This window comes from Cryptomeria japonica, unplaced genomic scaffold, assembly GCF_030272615.1.
Source record: "Cryptomeria japonica unplaced genomic scaffold, Sugi_1.0 HiC_scaffold_189, whole genome shotgun sequence".
In the NCBI taxonomy this organism is placed as follows: Eukaryota; Viridiplantae; Streptophyta; class Pinopsida; order Cupressales; family Cupressaceae; genus Cryptomeria; species Cryptomeria japonica.
In genome coordinates this window covers 260,001-272,652 of record NW_026729011.1, presented here as the reverse complement: position 1 = coordinate 272,652, position 12,652 = coordinate 260,001, and the positions used below count along the sequence as shown (strand labels likewise).

At 63.4% G+C, this 12,652-nt stretch overlaps 2 non-coding genes across 2 annotated transcripts; both read left to right on the top strand.

The window, feature by feature from the left end:
• The first annotated feature begins 324 nt into the window (after positions 1-324).
• LOC131867893 (5S ribosomal RNA) lies at positions 325-443 on the top strand. The gene has a single exon (XR_009366414.1). It is a non-coding gene; the product is annotated as a 5S ribosomal RNA (ribosomal RNA).
• A 7,818-nt stretch (positions 444-8,261) lies between these two features.
• LOC131867885 (5S ribosomal RNA) lies at positions 8,262-8,380 on the top strand. The gene has a single exon (XR_009366406.1). It is a non-coding gene; the product is annotated as a 5S ribosomal RNA (ribosomal RNA).
• Positions 8,381-12,652: the final 4,272 nt, after the last annotated feature.

Sequence of the window (12,652 nt, the reverse complement as noted above, 5' to 3'; positions counted from 1 at the left end):
GCACCCGAGGCGCCCCGAACATGCACCAAGGTGCACTCGGCCCACATGTGAGCGCAGCTCGTTGCGCCCGAGGTGGTGTGTGGGCACCGCGTTGCAGACGGGACACTGCACGCACACGACGCCCCCTCCAGGTGCACGCACGTAGGCCGGGCCGGGTGCACACCCGACGCCCTAGCAAGGTGCGCGCACCCGGGCAGGGCTCACACTTGGCGAACGGGGCGCACTTCGCGAGGGAGGGTGTGCACCTCGACGGGGGTGGGTGGCCGGGGTGGATTCGCACGTGGGTCGCGGTTTGCTAAGTACACACTGCGACAAGCTCATAACGGGTGCGATCATACCAGCATTAGTGCACCGGATCCCATCAGAACTCCGCAGTTAAGCGCGCTTGGGCCGGAGTAGTACTGGGATGGGTGACCTCCCGGGAAGTCCCGGTGTTGCACCCTTTTTTAGTTTTTCGCCGGGCGTCGCAATGCTATTTGAATAAACCTTTTGCCCGTTTGCGTTCTCGTCGGGGCCGGGCCGGGCCGGGGTGCGCTGCCCGCACTACCGCGCGCGCGGGGGGCGACACCGAGCGCGCACCCGAGGCACCCCGAGCACACAGGCCACGGTGCAACCCGGGCGTTGTGCGCGCACCCCGGTGCGCCCGAGGTGCTGCGCGCGCACCCAGGTGAAATCGGTGTGCACCTCGGCCAGTGCGCGCTCGGTCGAGTCGCGCACGTTGGCCAAGGTGCACGGTGATGTTTCTTACTCTAAGGTTCCGCACCAGACGCCCGGGACAGGTGAGCGAAGCTGGGCGGGGCCGGGTGCGCGGCCGGGGTAGGTGCACGCAGCTGGAGAGAGCTTTGGAGCACACTTCGGAGCGCACCAATGATGCGCTCCATTCAAAAGTTTCCTGAAAAGGCAAAAAAAGTTGAGATTATAGAATTTCCCACTTGAGAGATTGTAAAAAAAAAAAATTTAAAATGAAGGAAACGCGGGTGCCAAGGTGTGCGCAGCCCAACCAAGGTGTGCGCACCAAGGCGCCCACCCTGGCGAAGGTGCACGCAAGGTGCGCACCCGAGGCAAACCGGACAATTAACCCAACTTTCGACTTCGCGCGCACCTTGGAGCGCACTTCGGAGCGCTCCTTGGTGCGCACCAATCTTGGGCACCTCGGAGTGCACCATGGCGCCCACCAAGGTGCGCACCCGGGGCAAACCGAGCTCCGACTTCGTGCGCACCTTGGAGCGCACGAAAGGTGCGCACCATGGCGCCCACCAAGGTGCGCAGCCCAGCCAAGGCGTGCGCATCAAGGTGCGCACCCTGGCGAAGGTGCGCACCCGGGGCAAACCGAGCTCCGACTTCGTGCGCACCTTGGAGCGCACAAAAGGTGCGCAACCCAGCCAAGGTGTGCGCACCCCGGTCAAACCGAGCTCCGAATCGTGCGCACCAGAGGTGCACGCCATCGTGCGCACCTTGGAGCACACTTCGGAGCCCTCCTTGGTGCGCGCCGATGTTGCGCACCTCGGAGCGCACCCGGGGAAAACAATGCAATTAACCCGACTTTCGACTTCGTGGGCACCTCGGAGCGCTCTCGGGTTCGCACCTCGGAGCACACCGAGGTGCGCACCTTTGATGCGCTGCCTTCACCAATTTCCAGAAAAGGCAAGAAAACATTGAGAAGGTGTGCGCACCGAGGTGCCCACCCTGGCGAAGGTGCACGCGAGGTGCGCACCCGGGGCAAACCGGGCTCCGACTTCGTGCACGCCGCACCTTGGAGCACACTTCGGAGCGCTCCTTGGTGCGCACCAGGGCGCGCAACCCAGCCGAGGTGCCCACCCCGGCGAAGGTGCACGCGAGGTGCGCACCCGGGGCAAACCGGGCTCCGACTTCGTGCACGCCATGGTGCCCACCGCGGCGAAGGTGCACGCGAGGTGCGCACCCGGGGCAAACCGGGCTCCGACTTCGTGCACGCCGCACCTTGGAGCACACTTCGGAGCGCTCCTTGGTGCGCACCATGGTGCCCACCAGGGCGCGCAACCCCGCCGAAGGTGCACGCGAGGTGCGCACCCGGGGCAAACCGGGCTCCGACTTCGTGCACGCCGCACCTTGGAGCACACTTCGGAGCGCTCCTTGGTGTGCACCATGGTGCCCACCAGGGCGCGCAACCCCGCCGAAGGTGCACGCGAGGTGCGCACCCGGGGCAAACCGGGCTCCGACTTCGTGCACGCCATGGTGCGCACCGCGGCGAAGGTGCGCACCCGGGGCAAACCGGGCTCCGACTTCGTGCACGCCGCACCTTGGAGCACACTTCGGAGCGCTCCTTGGTGCGCACCAGGGCGCGCAACCCAGCCGAGGTGCCCACCCCGGCGAAGGTGCACGCGAGGTGCGTACCCGGGGCAAACCGGGCTCCGACTTCGTGCACGCCGCACCTTGGAGCACACTTCGGAGCGCTCCTTGGTGCGCACCATGGTGCCCACCAGGCCGCGCAACCCAGCCAAGGTGTGCGCACCAAGGTGCACGCGAGGTGCGCACCCGGGGCAAACCGGGGTCCGACTTCGTGCACGCCGCACCTTGGAGCACACATCGGGGCGCTCCCGGGTTCGCACCGGCGTTGCGCACCGTGGTGGGCACCTCGGAGCACACCAAGGTGGGCAGCGAGGTGCGCACCTTTGATGCGATGCCTTCACTAATTTCCATAAAAGGCAAAAAAAAAACGAGATTTTAAAATTTCCGTTTTGAAAGATAGTGAGAAAAAGGGAATGCTGGTGCCATCTTGAGCCCGCCCTGGTGCGCAGCCCAGCCAAGGTGTGCGCACCAAGGTGCCCACCCTGGCGAAGGTGCGCGCCCGGGCAATTAATCCAACTTCCAACTTCGCGCGCGCCAGGGTGGGAGCGCACCCAACAACCGGGCCTGGGAAGAGCCAATGCGAGAAACCCCACCAAACGCTCTGACAAAAAAAGAGGGGGCGCTCCAGTAACCCCGCTTCGGAGCGCACCCTGGGCAAACCCAGCCAAGGTGCCCACCCCGGCCAAGGTGCAGGCGAGGTGCGCACCCGGGGCAAACCGGGCTCCGACAACGTGCACGCCGCACCTTGGAGCACACTTCGTAGCGCTCCCGGGTGCGCACCTCAGAGCACACCAAGGTGGGCAGCGAGGTGCGCACCTTTGATGCGCTGCCTTCACTAATTTCCAGAAAAGGCAAAAAAAAAAGGAGATTTTAAAATTTCCGTTTTGAAAGATAGTGAAAAAAACGGAACGCGCGTGCCATCTTGAGCCCGCCCTGGTGCGCAGCCCAGGTAAGGTGCCCACCCTGGCAAAGGTGCGCACCCGGGCAATTAACCCTACTTCCGACTTCGTGCGCGCCAGGGTGGCAACCGGGCCTCGGAAGAGCCAATGCGAGAAACCCCACCAAACGCTCCGACAAAAAAAGAGGCGGCGCTCCAATAACCCCGCTTCGGAGCGCAGCCGGGGCAAACCCAGCCAAGGTGCCCACCCCGACGAAGGTGCACGCGAGGTGCGCACCCGGGGCAAACCGGGCTCCGACAACGTGCACGCAGCACCTTGGAGCACACTTCGAAGCACTCCCGGGTGCCCACCGGCGTTGCGCACCGTGGTGGGCAGCGAGGTGCGCACCTTTGATGCGCTGCCTTCACTAATTTCCAGAAAAAGGCAAAAAAAAATGAGATTTTAAAATTTCCGTTTTGAAAGATAGTGAAAAAAAAGGAACGCGGGTGCCATCTTGAGCCCGCCCTGGTGCGCAGCCCAGGCAAGGCATGCGCACCAAGGTGCCCACCCGAGGTGCACACCCGGGGCAAACCGGGCTCCGACTTCGTGCAGGCCGCACCTTGGAGCACACTTCGGAGCGCTCCTTGGTGCGCACCATGGTGCCCACCAGGGCGCGCAACCCAGCCAAGGTCTGCACACCAAGGTGCCCACCCCGGCGAAGGTGCACGCGAGGTGCGCACCCGGGGCAAACCGGGCTCCGACTTCGTGCACGCCATGGTGCCCACCGCGGCGAAGGTGCACGCGAGGTGCGCACCCGGGGCAAACCGGGCTCCGACTTCGTGCACGCCGCACCTTGGAGCACACTTCGGAGCGCTCCTTGGTGCGCACCATGGTGCCCACCAGGGCGCGCAACCCAGCCAAGGTGTGCGCACCAAGGTGCACGCGAGGTGCGCACCCGGGGCAAACCGGGGTCCGACTTCGTGCACGCCGCACCTTGGAGCACACATCGGAGCGCTCCCAGGTTCGCACCAGCGTTGCGCACCTTTGATGCGCTGCCTTCACTAATTTCAAGAAAAGGCAAAAAAAAACGAGATTTTAAAATTTCCGTTCTGAAAGATAGTGAAAAAAACGGAACGCGGGTGCCATCTTGAGCCCTTCCTGGTGCGCAGCCCAGGCAAGTTGTGCGCACCAAGGTGCCCACCCTGGCGGAGGTGCGCGCCCGGGGCAATCCGGGCTCCGACTTCGTGCACTGCATGGTGCCCACCAAGGCGCGCAACCCAGCCAAGGTGCCCACCGCAGCGAAGGTGCACGCGAGGTGCGCACCCGAGGTGCACACCCGGGGCAAACCGGGCTCCGACTTCGTGCACGCCGCACCTTGGAGCACACTTCAGAGCGCTCCTTGGTGCGCACCAGGGCGCGCAACCCAGCCGAGGTGCCCACCCCGGCGAAGGTGCACGCGAGGTGCGCACCCGGGGCAAACCGGGCTCCGACTTCGTGCACGCCATGGTGCCCACCGCGGCGAAGGTGCGCACCCGGGGCAAACCGGGCTCCGACTTCGTGCACGCCGCACCTTGGAGCACACTTCGGAGCGCTCCTTGGTGCGCACCATGGTGCCCACCAGGCCGCGCAACCCAGCCAAGGTGTGCGCACCAAGGTGCACGCGAGGTGCGCACCCGGGGCAAACCGGGGTCCGACTTCGTGCACGCCGCACCTTGGAGCACACATCGGGGCGCTCCCGGGTTCGCACCGGCGTTGCGCACCGTGGTGGGCACCTCGGAGCACACCAAGGTGGGCAGCGAGGTGCGCACCTTTGATGCGATGCCTTCACTAATTTCCATAAAAGGCAAAAAAAAAACGAGATTTTAAAATTTCCGTTTTGAAAGATAGTGAGAAAAAGGGAATGCTGGTGCCATCTTGAGCCCGCCCTGGTGCGCAGCCCAGCCAAGGTTTGCGCACCAAGGTGCCCACCCTGGCGAAGGTGCGCGCCCGGGCAATTAACCCAACTTCCAACTTCGCGCGCGCCAGGGTGGGAGCGCACCCAACAACCGGGCCTGGGAAGAGCCAATGCGAGAAACCCCACCAAACTCTCTGACAAAAAAAGAGGGGGCGCTCCAGTAACCCCGCTTCGGAGCGCACCCTGGGCAAACCCAGCCAAGGTGCCCACCCCGGCCAAGGTGCAGGCGAGGTGCGCACCCGGGGCAAACCGGGCTCCGACAACGTGCACGCCGCACCTTGGAGCACACTTCGTAGCGCTCCCGGGTGCGCACCTCAGAGCACACCAAGGTGGGCAGCGAGGTGCGCACCTTTGATGCGCTGCCTTCACTAATTTCCAGAAAAGGCAAAAAAAAAAGGAGATTTTAAAATTTCCGTTTTGAAAGATAGTGAAAAAAACGGAACGCGCGTGCCATCTTGAGCCCGCCCTGGTGCGCAGCCCAGGTAAGGTGCCACCCTGGCAAAGGTGCGCACCCGGGCAATTAACCCTACTTCCGACTTCGTGCGCGCCAGGGTGGCAACCGGGCCTCGGAAGAGCCAATGCGAGAAACCCCACCAAACGCTCCGACAAAAAAAGAGGCGGCGCTCCAATAACCCCGCTTCGGAGCGCAGCCGGGGCAAACCAAGCCAAGGTGCCCACCCCGACGAAGGTGCACGCGAGGTGCGCACCCGGGGCAAACCGGGCTCCGACAACGTGCACGCAGCACCTTGGAGCACACTTCGAAGCACTCCCGGGTGCCCACCGGCGTTGCGCACCGTGGTGGGCAGCGAGGTGCGCACCTTTGATGCGCTGCCTTCACTAATTTCCAGAAAAAGGCAAAAAAAAATGAGATTTTAAAATTTCCGTTTTGAAAGATAGTGAAAAAAAAGGAACGCGGGTGCCATCTTGAGCCCGCCCTGGTGCGCAGCCCAGGCAAGGCATGCGCACCAAGGTGCCCACCCGAGGTGCACACCCGGGGCAAACCGGGCTCCGACTTCGTGCAGGCCGCACCTTGGAGCACACTTCGGAGCGCTCCTTGGTGCGCACCATGGTGCCCACCAGGGCGCACCCGAGGCAAACCGGGCTCCGACTTCGTGCACGCCGCACCTTGGAGCACACATCGGAGCGCTCCCAGGTTCGCACCAGCGTTGCGCACCTTTGATGCGCTGCCTTCACTAATTTCCAGAAAAGGCAAAAAAAAACGATATTTTAAAATTTCCGTTCTGAAAGATAGTGAAAAAAACGGAACGCGGGTGCCATCTTGAGCCCTTCCTGATGCGCAGCCCAGGCAAGTTGTGCGCACCAAGGTGCCCACCCTGGCGGAGGTGCGCGCCCGGGGCAAACCGGGCTCCGACTTCGTGCACTGCATGGTGCCCACCAAGGCGCGCAACCCAGCCAAGGTGCCCACCGCAGCGAAGGTGCACGCGAGGTGCGCACCCGAGGTGCACACCCGGGGCAAACCGGGCTCCGACTTCGTGCACGCCGCACCTTGGAGCACACTTCAGAGCGCTCCTTGGTACGCACCAGGGCGCGCAACCCAGCCAAGGTGCTCACCCCGGCGAAGGTGCACGCGAGGTGCGCACCCGGGGCAAACCGGGCTCGGACTTCGTGCACGCCGCACCTTGGAGCACACATCGGAGCGCTCCCGGGTTCGCACCAGCATTGCGCACCTTTGATGCGCTGCCTTCACTAATTTCCAGAAAAGGCAAAAAAAAGAAAAAAATGAGATTTTAAAATTTCCGTTTTGAAAGATAGTGAAAAAAACGGAACGCGGGTGCCATCTTGAGCCCGCCCTGGTGTGCAGCCCAGGCAAGTTGTGCGCACCAAGGCACCCACCCTGGCCAAGGTGGGTCACGGGGTGGGTCCTAGGGTGGGTAACGGGGTGGGTACTAAGGTGCGTGCCAAGGTGGGTCATAGGGTGGGTGCCAAGGTGGGCACCAGGGTGGGTGTGCACCAACCCTAGCCAGGGTAGGTCACGGGGTGGTTGTCGGGGTGGGCGTCAAGGAGCCAAGGTGGGTGGCAAGTAGCCAAGTTGCGTGCCAAGGTGGGTGTCGGGGTGGGTGCCAAGGATCCAAGGTGGGTGCCAAGGAACCAAGGTGGGTGTCTGGGTGGGTGCCGAGGTGGGAGCCAGGGTGGGTCCCAAGGTGAGTGCAAAGGTGGGTGCCAGGGTCAAGGTGAGTGCCAATGTGGGTTCCAAGGTGCCAGGGTCAGGGTGAGTGCCAATGTGGGTTCAAAGGTGCTAAGTTGGGTGCGAGGTTGGGTGCGAGGGTGGGTGGGTGCCAAGGTGTGCTAGGTGGAAGCCCGGGTGGGTCGGCATCCCATGGGTGTCGAGTTGGGTGCCTGATGGGTGCTTCTTGTCAAGTTTTAGTCGTCGGGACTCATTTCGAGCCTTAGAGGTCGTTTCTTGTCCGGTTGCCCTGTCTTCGACCTGGGAACCCAATTTTGGTCCTCGGGTCCCATTTTTTTTTGTCTCGCATCCCACTTTTGGCCTGTGGCCTTTTCGGGGTCGATTCTCGTTTTGGGCATCAGAGCATGTTTCTTCTCCTAAAACCCAATATTTGTTTATTAAGTCTCGGAACACATTTTTGTTCTCGTGGACCCATCATGGGTCTTGGAACGCATTTGTGGTCCTTGGGTCCCATTTTGCATCCCGAAACTTGTGTTTTGGTGCTTGATCCCTATTTTGGGTGCCCACCTTGCACCAAGTGCGCACCCGGGGCAAACCGAGCGCCTTGGTGCACCGGGGCAAGATCGAGCGTGCACCCGAGGCGCCCCGAACATGCACCAAGGTGCACTCGGCCCACATGTGAGCGCAGGTCGTTGCGCCCGAGGTGGTGTGTGGGCACCGCGTTGCAGACGGGACACTGCACGCACACGACGCCCCCTACAGGTGCACGCACGTAGGCCGGGCCGGGTGCACACCCGACGCCCTAGCAAGGTGCGCGCACCCGGGCAGGGCTCACACTTGGCGAACGGGGCGCACTTCGCGAGGGAGGGTGTGCACCTCGACGGGGGTGGGTGGCCGGGGTGGATTCGCACGTGGGTCGCGGTTTGCTAAGTACACACTGCGACAAGCTCATAACGGGTGCGATCATACCAGCGTTAGTGCACCGGATCCCATCAGAACTCCGCAGTTAAGCGCGCTTGGGCCGGAGTAGTACTGGGATGGGTGACCTCCCGGGAAGTCCCGGTGTTGCACCCTTTTTTAGTTTTTCGCCGGGCATCGCAATGCTATTTGAATAAACCTTTTGCCCGTTTGCGTTCTCGTCGGGGCCGGGCCGGGCCGGGGTGCGCTGCCCGCACTACCGCGCGCGCGGGGGCGACACCGAGCGCGCACCCGAGGCGCCCCGAGCACACAGGCCACGGTGCAACCCGGGCGTTGTGCGCGCACCCCGGTGCGCCCGAGGTGCTGCGCGCGCACCCAGGTGAAATCGGTGTGCACCTCGGCCAGTGCGCGCTCGGTCGAGTCGCGCACGTTGGCCAAGGTGCACGGTGATGTTTCTTACTCTAAGGTTCCGCACCAGACGCCCGGGACAGGTGAGCGAAGCTGGGCGGGGCCGGGTGCGCGGCCGGGGCAGGTGCACGCAGCTGGAGAGAGCTTTGGAGCACACTTCGGAGCGCACCAATGATGCGCTCCATTCAAAAGTTTCCTGAAAAGGCAAAAAAAGTTGAGATTATAGAATTTCCCACTTGAGAGATTGTAAAAAAAAAAAATTTAAAATGAAGGAAACGCGGGTGCCAAGGTGTGCGCAGCCCAGCCAAGGTGTGCGCACCAAGGCGCCCACCCTGGCGAAGGTGCACGCAAGGTGCGCACCCGAGGCAAACCGGACAATTAACCCAACTTTCGACTTCGCGCGCACCTTGGAGCGCACTTCGGAGCGCTCCTTGGTGCGCACCAATCTTGGGCACCTCGGAGTGCACCATGGCGCCCACCAAGGTGCGCACCCGGGGCAAACCGAGCTCCGACTTCGTGCGCACCTTGGAGCGCACGAAAGGTGCGCACCATGGCGCCCACCAAGGTGCGCAGCCCAGCCAAGGCGTGCGCATCAAGGTGCGCACCCTGGCGAAGGTGCGCACCCGGGGCAAACCGAGCTCCGACTTCGTGCGCACCTTGGAGCGCACAAAAGGTGCGCAACCCAGCCAAGGTGTGCGCACCCCGGTCAAACCGAGCTCCGAATCGTGCGCACCAGAGGTGCACGCCATCGTGCGCACCTTGGAGCACACTTCGGAGCCCTCCTTGGTGCGCGCCGATGTTGCGCACCTCGGAGCGCACCCGGGGAAAACAATGCAATTAACCCGACTTTCGACTTCGTGGGCACCTCGGAGCGCTCTCGGGTTCGCACCTCGGAGCACACCGAGGTGCGCACCTTTGATGCGCTGCCTTCACCAATTTCCAGAAAAGGCAAGAAAACATTGAGAAGGTGTGCGCACCGAGGTGCCCACCCTGGCGAAGGTGCACGCGAGGTGCGCACCCGGGGCAAACCGGGCTCCGACTTCGTGCACGCCGCACCTTGGAGCACACTTCGGAGCGCTCCTTGGTGCGCACCAGGGCGCGCAACCCAGCCGAGGTGCCCACCCCGGCGAAGGTGCACGCGAGGTGCGCACCCGGGGCAAACCGGGCTCCGACTTCGTGCACGCCATGGTGCCCACCGCGGCGAAGGTGCACGCGAGGTGCGCACCCGGGGCAAACCGGGCTCCGACTTCGTGCACGCCGCACCTTGGAGCACACTTCGGAGCGCTCCTTGGTGCGCACCATGGTGCCCACCAGGGCGCGCAACCCCGCCGAAGGTGCACGCGAGGTGCGCACCCGGGGCAAACCGGGCTCCGACTTCGTGCACGCCGCACCTTGGAGCACACTTCGGAGCGCTCCTTGGTGCGCACCATGGTGCCCACCAGGGCGCGCAACCCCGCCGAAGGTGCACGCGAGGTGCGCACCCGGGGCAAACCGGGCTCCGACTTCGTGCACGCCGCACCTTGGAGCACACTTCGGAGCGCTCCTTGGTGCGCACCAGGGCGCGCAACCCAGCCGAGGTGCCCACCCCGGCGAAGGTGCGTACCCGGGGCAAACCGGGCTCCGACTTCGTGCACGCCGCACCTTGGAGCACACTTCGGAGCGCTCCTTGGTGCGCACCATGGTGCCCACCAGGCCGCGCAACCCAGCCAAGGTGTGCGCACCAAGGTGCACGCGAGGTGCGCACCCGGGGCAAACCGGGGTCCGACTTCGTGCACGCCGCACCTTGGAGCACACATCGGGGCGCTCCCGGGTTCGCACCGGCGTTGCGCACCGTGGTGGGCACCTCGGAGCACACCAAGGTGGGCAGCGAGGTGCGCACCTTTGATGCGATGCCTTCACTAATTTCCATAAAAGGCAAAAAAAAAACGAGATTTTAAAATTTTCGTTTTGAAAGATAGTGAGAAAAAGGGAATGCTGGTGCCATCTTGAGCCCGCCCTGGTGCGCAGCCCAGCCAAGGTGTGCGCACCAAGGTGCCCACCCTGGCGAAGGTGCGCGCCCGGGCAATTAACCCAACTTCCAACTTCGCGCGCGCCAGGGTGGGAGCGCACCCAACAACCGGGCCTGGGAAGAGCCAATGCGAGAAACCCCACCAAACGCTCTGACAAAAAAAGAGGGGGCGCTCCAGTAACCCCGCTTCGGAGCGCACCCTGGGCAAACCCAGCCAAGGTGCCCACCCCGGCCAAGGTGCAGGCGAGGTGCGCACCCGGGGCAAACCGGGCTCCGACAACGTGCACGCCGCACCTTGGAGCACACTTCGTAGCGCTCCCGGGTGCGCACCTCAGAGCACACCAAGGTGGGCAGCGAGGTGCGCACCTTTGATGCGCTGCCTTCACTAATTTCCAGAAAAGGCAAAAAAAAAAGGAGATTTTAAAATTTCCGTTTTGAAAGATAGTGAAAAAAACGGAACGCGCGTGCCATCTTGAGCCCGCCCTGGTGCGCAGCCCAGGTAAGGTGCCCACCCTGGCAAAGGTGCGCACCCGGGCAATTAACCCTACTTCCGACTTCGTGCGCGCCAGGGTGGCAACCGGGCCTCGGAAGAGCCAATGCGAGAAACCCCACCAAACGCTCCGACAAAAAAAGAGGCGGCGCTCCAATAACCCCGCTTCGGAGCGCAGCCGGGGCAAACCCAGCCAAGGTGCCCACCCCGACGAAGGTGCACGCGAGGTGCGCACCCGGGGCAAACCGGGCTCCGACAACGTGCACGCAGCACCTTGGAGCACACTTCGAAGCACTCCCGGGTGCCCACCGGCGTTGCGCACCGTGGTGGGCAGCGAGGTGCGCACCTTTGATGCGCTGCCTTCACTAATTTCCAGAAAAAGGCAAAAAAAAATGAGATTTTAAAATTTCCGTTTTGAAAGATAGTGAAAAAAAAGGAACGCGGGTGCCATCTTGAGCCCGCCCTGGTGCGCAGCCCAGGCAAGGCATGCGCACCAAGGTGCCCACCCGAGGTGCACACCCGGGGCAAACCGGGCTCCGACTTCGTGCAGGCCGCACCTTGGAGCACACTTCGGAGCGCTCCTTGGTGCGCACCATGGTGCCCACCAGGGCGCGCAACCCAGCCAAGGTCTGCACACCAAGGTGCCCACCCCGGCGAAGGTGCACGCGAGGTGCGCACCCGGGGCAAACCGGGCTCCGACTTCGTGCACGCCATGGTGCCCACCGCGGCGAAGGTGCACGCGAGGTGCGCACCCGGGGCAAACCGGGCTCCGACTTCGTGCACGCCGCACCTTGGAGCACACTTCGGAGCGCTCCTTGGTGCGCACCATGGTGCCCACCAGGGCGCGCAACCCAGCCAAGGTGTGCGCACCAAGGTGCACGCGAGGTGCGCACCCGGGGCAAACCGGGGTCCGACTTCGTGCACGCCGCACCTTGGAGCACACATCGGAGCGCTCCCAGGTTCGCACCAGCGTTGCGCACCTTTGATGCGCTGCCTTCACTAATTTCCAGAAAAGGCAAAAAAAAACGAGATTTTAAAATTTCCGTTCTGAAAGATAGTGAAAAAAACGGAACGCGGGTGCCATCTTGAGCCCTTCCTGGTGCGCAGCCCAGGCAAGTTGTGCGCACCAAGGTGCCCACCCTGGCGGAGGTGCGCGCCCGGGGCAATCCGGGCTCCGACTTCGTGCACTGCATGGTGCCCACCAAGGCGCGCAACCCAGCCAAGGTGCCCACCGCAGCGAAGGTGCACGCGAGGTGCGCACCCGAGGTGCACACCCGGGGCAAACCGGGCTCCGACTTCGTGCACGCCGCACCTTGGAGCACACTTCAGAGCGCTCCTTGGTGCGCACCAGGGCGCGCAACCCAACCAAGGTCTGCACACCAAGGTGCTCACCCCGGCGAAGGTGCACGCGAGGTGCGCACCCGGGGCAAACCGGGCTCGGACTTCGTGCACGCCGCACCTTGGAGCACACATCGGAGCGCTCCCGGGTTCGCACCAGCATTGCGCACCTTTGATGCGCTCC